Source organism: Rana temporaria, chromosome 9, assembly GCF_905171775.1.
Source record: "Rana temporaria chromosome 9, aRanTem1.1, whole genome shotgun sequence".
Lineage (NCBI taxonomy): Eukaryota > Metazoa > Chordata > Amphibia > Anura > Ranidae > Rana > Rana temporaria.
The window spans coordinates 113,420,755-113,433,267 of record NC_053497.1 but is presented as its reverse complement, the minus strand read 5'-3'; the positions used below and the strand labels follow the sequence as shown (position 1 = coordinate 113,433,267).

At 51.3% G+C, this 12,513-nt stretch overlaps 1 long non-coding RNA gene across 1 annotated transcript; it reads right to left on the bottom strand.

Annotated features, from left to right (window-relative positions):
- Nucleotides 1-1,254: 1,254 nt before the first annotated feature.
- LOC120913865 lies at nucleotides 1,255-10,020 on the bottom strand. Its single transcript, XR_005743581.1, has 4 exons — nucleotides 9,969-10,020; nucleotides 7,135-7,198; nucleotides 4,089-4,152; nucleotides 1,255-1,911 (listed from the first exon to the last, which is right to left on the bottom strand). It is a non-coding gene; the product is annotated as an uncharacterized LOC120913865 (long non-coding RNA).
- Between the last annotated feature and the right edge of the window lie 2,493 nt (nucleotides 10,021-12,513).

Here is a 12,513-nt window from a genome sequence, read left to right as displayed (position 1 = left end):
CAAGCCCATAAGTCATGATAAAAGCTCAAAACTCTGGTGAAACCTATCATCTTAAATTAATTTGTGGGTCCACACAATGTGTGGCCAACCCAAGCCAAGAGTTAGAATGAAAGTTCATAACTCTGGTGAAACCTATCCACCCAAGCTGGACTATCATCTTAAATTAATTTGTGGGTCTCGCAGACCAGCGTGCACTCGCAGACCCGCAGACCAGCGTGCACTCGCAGGCCCACAGACCAGCGTGCACTCGCAGGCCAACAGACCAGCGTGCACTCGCAGACCCACAGACCAGCGTGCACTCGCAGACCCACAGACCAGCGTGCACTCGCAGACCCACAGACCAGCGTGCACTCGCAGACCCACAGACCAGCGTGCACTCGCAGACCCACAGACCAGCGTGCACTCGCAGACCCACAGACCAGCGTGCACTCGCAGACCCACAGACCAGCGTGCACTCGCAGACCCACAGACCAGCGTGCACTCGCAGGCCAACAGACCCACAGACCAGCGTGCACTGGCAGTAAAGAAACTAATGGACTTGTTGCCTGGAGAATCCATGCTAGACACTTCCAACCGAACCATAACATCTCACTCCTAGACCCCAGAACTTGGTCACCACCAAACCTGGTGGTTAAACCCAAGCCCATAAGTCATGATAAAAGCTCAAAACTCTGGTGAAACCTATCATCTTAAATTAATGTGTGGGTCCACACAATGTGTGGCCAACCCAAGCCAAGAGTTAGAATGAAAGTTCATAACTCTGGTGAAACCTATCCACTCAAGCTGGACTATCATCTTAAATTAATTTGTGGGTCTCCCAGACCCGCAGACCAGCGTGCACTCGCAGGCCAACAGACCAGCGTGCACTCGCAGGCCAACAGACCAGCGTGCACTCGCAGGCCAACAGACCAGCGTGCACTCGCAGGCCCACAGACCAGCGTGCACTCGCAGACCCGCAGACCCACAGACCCACAGACCAGCGTGCACTCGCAGACCCACAGACCAGCGTGCACTCGCAGACCCACAGACCAGCGTGCACTCGCAGGCCCACAGACCAGCGTGCACTCGCAGGCCCACAGACCAGCGTGCACTCGCAGGCCCACAGACCAGCGTGCACTCGCAGGCCCACAGACCAGCGTGCACTCGCAGGCCCACAGACCAGCGTGCACTCGCAGGCCCACAGACCAGCGTGCACTCGCAGGCCCACAGACCAGCGTGCACTCGCAGGCCCACAGACCAGCGTGCACTGGCAGTAAAGAAACTAATGGACTTGTTGCCTGGAGAATTTGGCTTTAAAAAATGAGTCTGAAAACAAGCATTCTGTGATTGAGTGTCTGACCTGAGAAATATAAAATTCAAACAAAGTGTTGAGGCCAAAGCACCAGATAGCCAGAACAAACCTTCTCAAAATCAGGCTTCAGCAATGGCGGCCTCTGTACTTTCCTCATGTTTAAGGGCTCGACAAACCCCAGGCGTCAGGACGCCAAGGCCAACAAAACACACCCCCACACACTGTTGGAGCTGCCACGAAATGCTTCACACCCCGTACACCTACCCCAAGTATCCCGGGCTCGGCTTGCTGATCTGCAGGCTTGAGACTGGCATAGGTGCACATCTGCTCTCCCCCTCCTCCCTGCTGATGACCCAGAAATGACATGAGACATCACTTCCGGGCCCCTGTTGATAGTTTCCCATTTTCCAAATGTGGCATGTCAAGGGGCTCACAGTCACTTAAAGCAGAAGTTCCATTTTTGGGTGGACCTCCGCTTAAAAGCTTGATACACAAAAAAGTTTCACTTAAAATGTCCCACAGATTACAGCATTTATAGACTGAATTTGATACATACCTCTCCGTTTACTCTCAAACAGCACAGTGTTGCCATACTTCAGCCTTGATGGTCATCTCACCAGCTACAATATAAAGATAAGCATTGGGATCACATGAAAACATAAGCGGCAAAACTGAGGAATTTGGCGTTGTCGTAATAAACAGAGATATTGACAAGTAAAAACCGTGTGAAGTTAGCCAATGCGTTGAAGTACTGCCATTTTGTGGGATCGGCAAGTATCAAGACCCTTTTCCCCCTAAGAAGAGAAGGATTCTGACCCAATACCTAAAGTCTGACCCAAGAATAGAGCGTATTGATTTTGGCCTGGCCAAAGAGTTTGTTGACTGTAATATGGTGCCCTCATACGCCAACCAAGAACAACTAAAGACCATTCCAAAAGCAAGTCTGTATTCCCAGGAAGAAAGAATGAACAGTTATAAGAAAATCTACCATTCCCACTGTAAGCCATAATTAAGCTTCTAGACCAACTGCCAGGAAGAACCGGAGCAGTGAGCAAGGAGACTGAATCAGATCTAGCCCCGGCCTTCTCGGAGAAGTGGGCACTTCTCCCCCAGTCCAGCAAGGACTGAGATTGACCCAGTCTCTAAACCCACTACTACAGAACAGCCTAGCAACCAGTCCAGATGCCCAACTACAGCTCACAATAGAAATTTTAGACAGTCTTGCAACAGCCGACCCTTTACTTCCAGAGAGCGAGAGCATTGCCCAAGCTCTCCGTAGACTTCCCCAAGAGGGATCAAAGAGTGAAATCCACAGCCCTGCCTGCATCTCTTCACAGAGAAAGAGCTCCTAGAAACCGGTAACCTTCAAGGTAAGCTGAAGACTGATGTGAATGAAGGAGCCAACCACGTTTTCCAGCATGACAGGGCAGGGCAAGCAACACTGTCGACACTAAATTACATGGAAGGCTCGCCCACCCCACTCACACCCCCAGGGGCTCAATCCATGCTAGACACTTCCAACCGAACCATAACATCTCACTCCTAGACCCCAGAACTTGGTCACCACCAAACCTGGTGGTTAAACCCAAGCCCATAAGTCATGATAAAAGCTCAAAACTCTGGTGAAAACTATCATCTTAAATTAATTTGTGGGTCCACACAATGTGTGGCCAACCCAAGCCAAGAGTTAGAATGAAAGTTCATAACTCTGGTGAAACCTATCCACCCAAGCTGGACTATCATCTTAAATTAATTTGTGGGTCTCGCAGACCAGCGTGCACTCGCAGAAACGCAGACCAGCGTGCACTCGCAGAAACGCAGACCAGCGTGCACTCGCAGGCCCACAGACCAGCGTGCACTCGCAGACCCACAGACCAGCGTGCACTCGCAGACCCACAGACCAGCGTGCACTCGCAGACCCACAGACCAGCGTGCACTCGCAGACCCACAGACCAGCGTGCACTCGCAGACCCACAGACCAGCGTGCACTCGCAGACCCACAGACCAGCGTGCACTCGCAGACCCACAGACCAGCGTGCACTCGCAGACCCACAGACCAGCGTGCACTCGCAGGCCCACAGACCAGCGTGCACTCGCAGGCCCACAGACCAGCGTGCACTCGCAGGCCCACAGACCAGCGTGCACTCGCAGACCCACAGACCAGCGTGCACTCGCAGACCCACAGACCAGCGTGCACTGGCAGTAAAGAAACTAATGGACTTGTTGCCTGGAGAATTTGGCTTAAAAAAATGAGTCTGAAAACAAGCATTCTGTGATTGAGTGTCTGACCTGAGAAATATCAAATTCAAACAAAGTGTTGAGGCCAAAGCACCAGATAGCCAGAACAAACCTTCTCAAAATCAGGCTTCAGCAATGGCGGCCTCTGTACTTTCCTCATGTTTAAGGGCTCGACAAACCCCAGGCGTCAGGACGCCAAGGCCAACAAAACACACCCCCACACACTGCTTGAGCTGCCACGAAATGCTTCACACCCCGTACACCTACCCCAAGTATCCCGGGCTCGGCTTGCTGATCTGCAGGCTTGAGACTGGCATAGGTGCACATCTGCTCTCCCCCTCCTCCCTGCTGATGACCCAGAAATGACATGAGACATCACTTCCGGGCCCCTGTTGATAGTTTCCCATTTTCCAAATGTGGCATGTCAAGGGGCTCACAGTCACTTAAAGCAGAAGTTCCATTTTTGGGTGGACCTCCGCTTAAAAGCTTGATACACAAAAAAGTTTCACTTAAAATGTCCCACAGATTACAGCATTTATAGACTGAATTTGATACATACCTCTCCGTTTACTCTCAAACAGCACAGTGTTGCCATACTTCAGCCTTGATGGTCATCTCACCAGCTACAATATAAAGATAAGCATTGGGATCACATGAAAACATAAGCGGCAAAACTGAGGAATTTGGCGTTGTCGTAATAAACAGAGATATTGACAAGTAAAAACCGTGTGAAGTTAGCCAATGCGTTGAAGTACTGCCATTTTGTGGGATCGGCAAGTATCAAGACCCTTTTCCCCCTAAGAAGAGAAGGATTCTGACCCAATACCTAAAGTCTGACCCAAGAATAGAGCGTATTGATTTTGGCCTGGCCAAAGAGTTTGTTGACTGTAATATGGTGCCCTCATACGCCAACCAAGAACAACTAAAGACCATTCCAAAAGCAAGTCTGTATTCCCAGGAAGAAAGAATGAACAGTTATAAGAAAATCTACCATTCCCACTGTAAGCCATAATTAAGCTTCTAGACCAACTGCCAGGAAGAACCGGAGCAGTGAGCAAGGAGACTGAATCAGATCTAGCCCCGGCCTTCTCGGAGAAGTGGGCACTTCTCCCCCAGTCCAGCAAGGACTGAGATTGACCCAGTCTCTAAACCCACTACTACAGAACAGCCTAGCAACCAGTCCAGATGCCCAACTACAGCTCACAATAGAAATTTTAGACAGTCTTGCAACAGCCGACCCTTTACTTCCAGAGAGCGAGAGCATTGCCCAAGCTCTCCGTAGACTTCCCCAAGAGGGATCAAAGAGTGAAATCCACAGCCCTGCCTGCATCTCTTCACAGAGAAAGAGCTCCTAGAAACCGGTAACCTTCAAGGTAAGCTGAAGACTGATGTGAATGAAGGAGCCAACCACGTTTTCCAGCATGACAGGGCAGGGCAAGCAACACTGTCGACACTAAATTACATGGAAGGCTCGCCCACCCCACTCACACCCCCAGGGGCTCAATCCATGCTAGACACTTCCAACCGAACCATAACATCTCAATCCTAGACCCCAGAACTTGGTCACCACCAAACCTGGTGGTTAAACCCAAGCCCATAAGTCATGATAAAAGCTCAAAACTCTGGTGAAAACTATCATCTTAAATTAATTTGTGGGTCCACACAATGTGTGGCCAACCCAAGCCAAGAGTTAGAATGAAAGTTCATAACTCTGGTGAAACCTATCCACCCAAGCTGGACTATCATCTTAAATTAATTTGTGGGTCCACACAATGTGTGGCCAACCCAAGCCAAGAGTTAGAATGAAAGTTCATAACTCTGGTGAAACCTATCCACCCAAGCTGGACTATCATCTTAAATTAATTTGTGGGTCTCGCAGACCAGCGTGCACTCGCAGACCCGCAGACCAGCGTGCACTCGCAGGCCCACAGACCAGCGTGCACTCGCAGACCCACAGACCAGCGTGCACTCGCAGACCCACAGACCAGCGTGCACTCGCAGACCCACAGACCAGCGTGCACTCGCAGACCCACAGACCAGCGTGCACTCGCAGACCCACAGACCAGCGTGCACTCGCAGACCCACAGACCAGCGTGCACTCGCAGACCCACAGACCAGCGTGCACTCGCAGACCCACAGACCAGCGTGCACTCGCAGACCCACAGACCCACAGACCAGCGTGCACTGGCAGTAAAGAAACGAATGGACTTGTTGCCTGGAGAATCCATGCTAGACACTTCCAACCGAACCATAACATCTCACTCCTAGACCCCAGAACTTGGTCACCACCAAACCTGGTGGTTAAACCCAAGCCCATAAGTCATGATAAAAGCTCAAAACTCTGGTGAAACCTATCATCTTAAATTAATTTGTGGGTCCACACAATGTGTGGCCAACCCAAGCCAAGAGTTAGAATGAAAGTTCATAACTCTGGTGAAACCTATCCACCCAAGCTGGACTATCATCTTAAATTAATTTGTGGGTCTCGCAGACCCGCAGACCAGCGTGCACTCGCAGGCCAACAGACCAGCGTGCACTCGCAGGCCAACAGACCAGCGTGCACTCGCAGACCCACAGACCAGCGTGCACTCGCAGACCCACAGACCAGCGTGCACTCGCAGACCCACAGACCAGCGTGCACTCGCAGACCCACAGACCAGCGTGCACTCGCAGACCCACAGACCAGCGTGCACTCGCAGACCCACAGACCAGCGTGCACTCGCAGACCCACAGACCAGCGTGCACTCGCAGACCCACAGACCAGCGTGCACTCGCAGACCCACAGACCAGCGTGCACTCGCAGACCCACAGACCAGCGTGCACTCGCAGACCCACAGACCAGCGTGCACTCGCAGACCCACAGACCAGCGTGCACTCGCAGACCCACAGACCAGCGTGCACTCGCAGACCCACAGACCAGCGTGCACTCGCAGGCCCACAGACCAGCGTGCACTCGCAGGCCCACAGACCAGCGTGCACTCGCAGACCCACAGACCAGCGTGCACTGGCAGTAAAGAAACTAATGGACTTGTTGCCTGGAGAATTTGGCTTTAAAAAATGAGTCTGAAAACAAGCATTCTGTGATTGAGTGTCTGACCTGAGAAATATAAAATTCAAACAAAGTGTTGAGGCCAAAGCACCAGATAGCCAGAACAAACCTTCTCAAAATCAGGCTTCAGCAATGGCGGCCTCTGTACTTTCCTCATGTTTAAGGGCTCGACAAACCCCAGGCGTCAGGACGCCAAGGCCAACAAAACACACCCCCACACACTGTTGGAGCTGCCACGAAATGCTTCACACCCCGTACACCTACCCCAAGTATCCCGGGCTCGGCTTGCTGATCTGCAGGCTTGAGACTGGCATAGGTGCACATCTGCTCTCCCCCTCCTCCCTGCTGATGACCCAGAAATGACATGAGACATCACTTCCGGGCCCCTGTTGATAGTTTCCCATTTTCCAAATGTGGCATGTCAAGGGGCTCACAGTCACTTAAAGCAGAAGTTCCATTTTTGGGTGGACCTCCGCTTAAAAGCTTGATACACAAAAAAGTTTCACTTAAAATGTCCCACAGATTACAGCATTTATAGACTGAATTTGATACATACCTCTCCGTTTACTCTCAAACAGCACAGTGTTGCCATACTTCAGCCTTGATGGTCATCTCACCAGCTACAATATAAAGATAAGCATTGGGATCACATGAAAACATAAGCGGCAAAACTGAGGAATTTGGCGTTGTCGTAATAAACAGAGATATTGACAAGTAAAAACCGTGTGAAGTTAGCCAATGCGTTGAAGTACTGCCATTTTGTGGGATCGGCAAGTATCAAGACCCTTTTCCCCCTAAGAAGAGAAGGATTCTGACCCAATACCTAAAGTCTGACCCAAGAATAGAGCGTATTGATTTTGGCCTGGCCAAAGAGTTTGTTGACTGTAATATGGTGCCCTCATACGCCAACCAAGAACAACTAAAGACCATTCCAAAAGCAAGTCTGTATTCCCAGGAAGAAAGAATGAACAGTTATAAGAAAATCTACCATTCCCACTGTAAGCCATAATTAAGCTTCTAGACCAACTGCCAGGAAGAACCGGAGCAGTGAGCAAGGAGACTGAATCAGATCTAGCCCCGGCCTTCTCGGAGAAGTGGGCACTTCTCCCCCAGTCCAGCAAGGACTGAGATTGACCCAGTCTCTAAACCCACTACTACAGAACAGCCTAGCAACCAGTCCAGATGCCCAACTACAGCTCACAATAGAAATTTTAGACAGTCTTGCAACAGCCGACCCTTTACTTCCAGAGAGCGAGAGCATTGCCCAAGCTCTCCGTAGACTTCCCCAAGAGGGATCAAAGAGTGAAATCCACAGCCCTGCCTGCATCTCTTCACAGAGAAAGAGCTCCTAGAAACCGGTAACCTTCAAGGTAAGCTGAAGACTGATGTGAATGAAGGAGCCAACCACGTTTTCCAGCATGACAGGGCAGGGCAAGCAACACTGTCGACACTAAATTACATGGAAGGCTCGCCCACCCCACTCACACCCCCAGGGGCTCAATCCATGCTAGACACTTCCAACCGAACCATAACATCTCACTCCTAGACCCCAGAACTTGGTCACCACCAAACCTGGTGGTTAAACCCAAGCCCATAAGTCATGATAAAAGCTCAAAACTCTGGTGAAAACTATCATCTTAAATTAATTTGTGGGTCCACACAATGTGTGGCCAACCCAAGCCAAGAGTTAGAATGAAAGTTCATAACTCTGGTGAAACCTATCCACCCAAGCTGGACTATCATCTTAAATTAATTTGTGGGTCTCGCAGACCAGCGTGCACTCGCAGAAACGCAGACCAGCATGCACTCGCAGGCCCACAGACCAGCGTGCACTCGCAGGCCAACAGACCAGCGTGCACTACAGACGCACAGACCATCGTGCACTCGCAGACCCACAGACCAGCGTGCACTCGCAGACCCACAGACCAGCGTGCACTCGCAGACCCACAGACCAGCGTGCTCTCGCAGACCCACAGACCAGCGTGCACTCGCAGACCCACAGACCAGCGTGCACTCGCAGACCCACAGACCAGCGTGCACTCGCAGACCCACAGACCAGCGTGCACTCGCAGACCCACAGACCAGCGTGCACTCGCAGACCCACAGACCAGCGTGCACTCGCAGACCCACAGACCAGCGTGCACTCGCAGACCCACAGACCAGCGTGCACTCGCAGACCCACAGACCAGCGTGCACTCGCAGACACACAGACCAGCGTGCACTCGCAGGCCAACAGACCCACAGACCAGCGTGCACTGGCAGTAAATAAACTAATGGATTTGTTGCCTGGAGAATCCATGCTAGACACTTCCAACCGAACCATAACATCTCACTCCTAGACCCCAGAACTTGGTCACCACCAAACCTGGTGGTTAAACCCAAGCCCATAAGTCATGATAAAAGCTCAAAACTCTGGTGAAACCTATCATCTTAAATTAATTTGTGGGTCCACACAATGTGTGGCCAACCCAAGCCAAGAGTTGGAATGAAAGTTCATAACTCTGGTGAAACCTATCCACCCAAGCTGGACTATCATCTTAAATTAATTTGTGGGTCTCGCAGACCCGCAGACCAGCGTGCACTCGCAGACCCACAGACCAGCGTGCACTCGCAGACCCACAGACCAGCGTGCACTCGCAGACCCACAGACCAGCGTGCACTCGCAGACCCACAGACCAGCGTGCACTCGCAGACCCACAGACCAGCGTGCACTCGCAGACCCACAGACCAGCGTGCACTCGCAGGCCCACAGACCAGCGTGCACTCACAGACCCACAGACCAGCGTGCACTGGCAGTAAAGAAACTAATGGACTTGTTGCCTGGAGAATTTGGCTTTAAAAAATGAGTCTGAAAACAAGCATTCTGTGATTGAGTGTCTGACCTGAGAAATATAAAATTCAAACAAAGTGTTGAGGCCAAAGCACCAGATAGCCAGAACAAACCTTCTCAAAATCAGGCTTCAGCAATGGCGGCCTCTGTACTTTCCTCATGTTTAAGGGCTCGACAAACCCCAGGCGTCAGGACGCCAAGGCCAACAAAACACACCCCCACACACTGTTGGATCTGCCACGAAATGCTTCACACCCCGTACACCTACCCCAAGTATCCCGGGCTCGGCTTGCTGATCTGCAGGCTTGAGACTGGCATAGGTGCACATCTGCTCTCCCCCTCCTCCCTGCTCTTGACCCAGAAATGACATGAGACATCACTTCCGGGCCCCTGTTGATAGTTTCCCATTTTCCAAATGTGGCATGTCAAGGGGCTCACAGTCACTTAAAGCAGAAGTTCCATTTTTGGGTGGACCTCCGCTTAAAAGCTTGATACACAAAAAAGTTTCACTTAAAATGTCCCACAGATTACAGCATTTATAGACTGAATTTGATACATACCTCTCCGTTTACTCTCAAACAGCACAGTGTTGCCATACTTCAGCCTTGATGGTCATTTCACCAGCTACAATATAAAGATAAGCATTGGGATCACATGAAAACATAAGCGGCAAAACTGAGGAATTTGGCGTTGTCGTAATAAACAGAGATATTGACAAGTAAAAACCGTGTGAAGTTAGCCAATGCGTTGAAGTACTGCCATTTTGTGGGATCGGCAAGTATCAAGACCCTTTTCCCCCTAAGAAGAGAAGGATTCTGACCCAATACCTAAAGTCTGACCCAAGAATAGAGCGTATTGATTTTGGCCTGGCCAAAGAGTTTGTTGACTGTAATATGGTGCCCTCATACGCCAACCAAGAACAACTAAAGACCATTCCAAAAGCAAGTCTGTATTCCCAGGAAGAAAGAATGAACAGTTATAAGAAAATCTACCATTCCCACTGTAAGCCATAATTAAGCTTCTAGACCAACTGCCAGGAAGAACCGGAGCAGTGAGCAAGGAGACTGAATCAGATCTAGCCCCGGCCTTCTCGGAGAAGTGGGCACTTCTCCCCCAGTCCAGCAAGGACTGAGATTGACCCAGTCTCTAAACCCACTACTACAGAACAGCCTAGCAACCAGTCCAGATGCCCAACTACAGCTCACAATAGAAATTTTAGACAGTCTTGCAACAGCCGACCCTTTACTTCCAGAGAGCGAGAGCATTGCCCAAGCTCTCCGTAGACTTCCCCAAGAGGGATCAAAGAGTGAAATCCACAGTCCCTGCCTGCATCTCTTCACAGAGAAAGAGCTCCTAGAAACCGGTAACCTTCAAGGTAAGCTGAAGACTGATGTGAATGAAGGAGCCAACCACGTTTTCCAGCATGACAGGGCAGGGCAGGGCAAGCAACACTGTCGACACTAAATTACATGGAAGGCTCGCCCACCCCACTCACACCCCCAGGGGCTCAATCCATGCTAGACACTTCCAACCGAACCATAACATCTCACTCCTAGACCCCAGAACTTGGTCACCACCAAACCTGGTGGTTAAACCCAAGCCCATAAGTCATGATAAAAGCTCAAAACTCTGGTGAAACCTATCATCTTAAATTAATTTGTGGGTCCACACAATGTGTGGCCAACCCAAGCCAAGAGTTAGAATGAAAGTTCATAACTCTGGTGAAACCTATCCACCCAAGCTGGACTATCATCTTAAATTAATTTGTGGGTCTCGCAGACCAGCGTGCAATCGCAGACCCGCAGACCAGCGTGCACTCGCAGGCCCACAGACCAGCGTGCACTCGCAGGCCAACAGACCAGCGTGCACTCGCAGACCCACAGACCAGCGTGCACTCGCAGACCCACAGACCAGCGTGCACTCGCAGACCCACAGACCAGCGTGCACTCGCAGACCCACAGACCAGCGTGCACTCGCAGACCCACAGACCAGCGTGCACTCGCAGACCCACAGACCAGCGTGCACTCGCAGACCCACAGACCAGCGTGCACTCGCAGACCCACAGACCAGCGTGCACTCGCAGGCCAACAGACCCACAGACCAGCGTGCACTGGCAGTAAAGAAACTAATGGACTTGTTGCCTGGAGAATCCATGCTAGACACTTCCAACCGAACCATAACATCTCACTCCTAGACCCCAGAACTTGGTCACCACCAAACCTGGTGGTTAAACCCAAGCCCATAAGTCATGATAAAAGCTCAAAACTCTGGTGAAACCTATCATCTTAAATTAATTTGTGGGTCCACACAATGTGTGGCCAACCCAAGCCAAGAGTTAGAATGAAAGTTCATAACTCTGGTGAAACCTATCCACTCAAGCTGGACTATCATCTTAAATTAATTTGTGGGTCTCGCAGACCCGCAGACCAGCGTGCACTCGCAGGCCAACAGACCAGCGTGCACTCGCAGGCCAACAGACCAGCGTGCACTCGCAGGCCAACAGACCAGCGTGCACTCGCAGACCCACAGACCAGCGTGCACTCGCAGACCCGCAGACCCACAGACCCACAGACCAGCGTGCACTCGCAGACCCACAGACCAGCGTGCACTCGCAGACCCACAGACCAGCGTGCACTCGCAGGCCCACAGACCAGCGTGCACTCGCAGGCCCACAGACCAGCGTGCACTCGCAGGCCCACAGACCAGCGTGCACTCGCAGGCCCACAGACCAGCGTGCACTCGCAGGCCCACAGACCAGCGTGCACTCGCAGGCCCACAGACCAGCGTGCACTCGCAGGCCCACAGACCAGCGTGCACTCGCAGGCCCACAGACCAGCGTGCACTGGCAGTAAAGAAACTAATGGACTTGTTGCCTGGAGAATTTGGCTTTAAAAAATGAGTCTGAAAACAAGCATTCTGTGATTGAGTGTCTGACCTGAGAAATATAAAATTCAAACAAAGTGTTGAGGCCAAAGCACCAGATAGCCAGAACAAACCTTCTCAAAATCAGGCTTCAGCAATGGCGGCCTCTGTACTTTCCTCATGTTTAAGGGCTCGACAAACCCCAGGCGTCAGGACGCCAAGGCCAACAAAACACACCCCCAC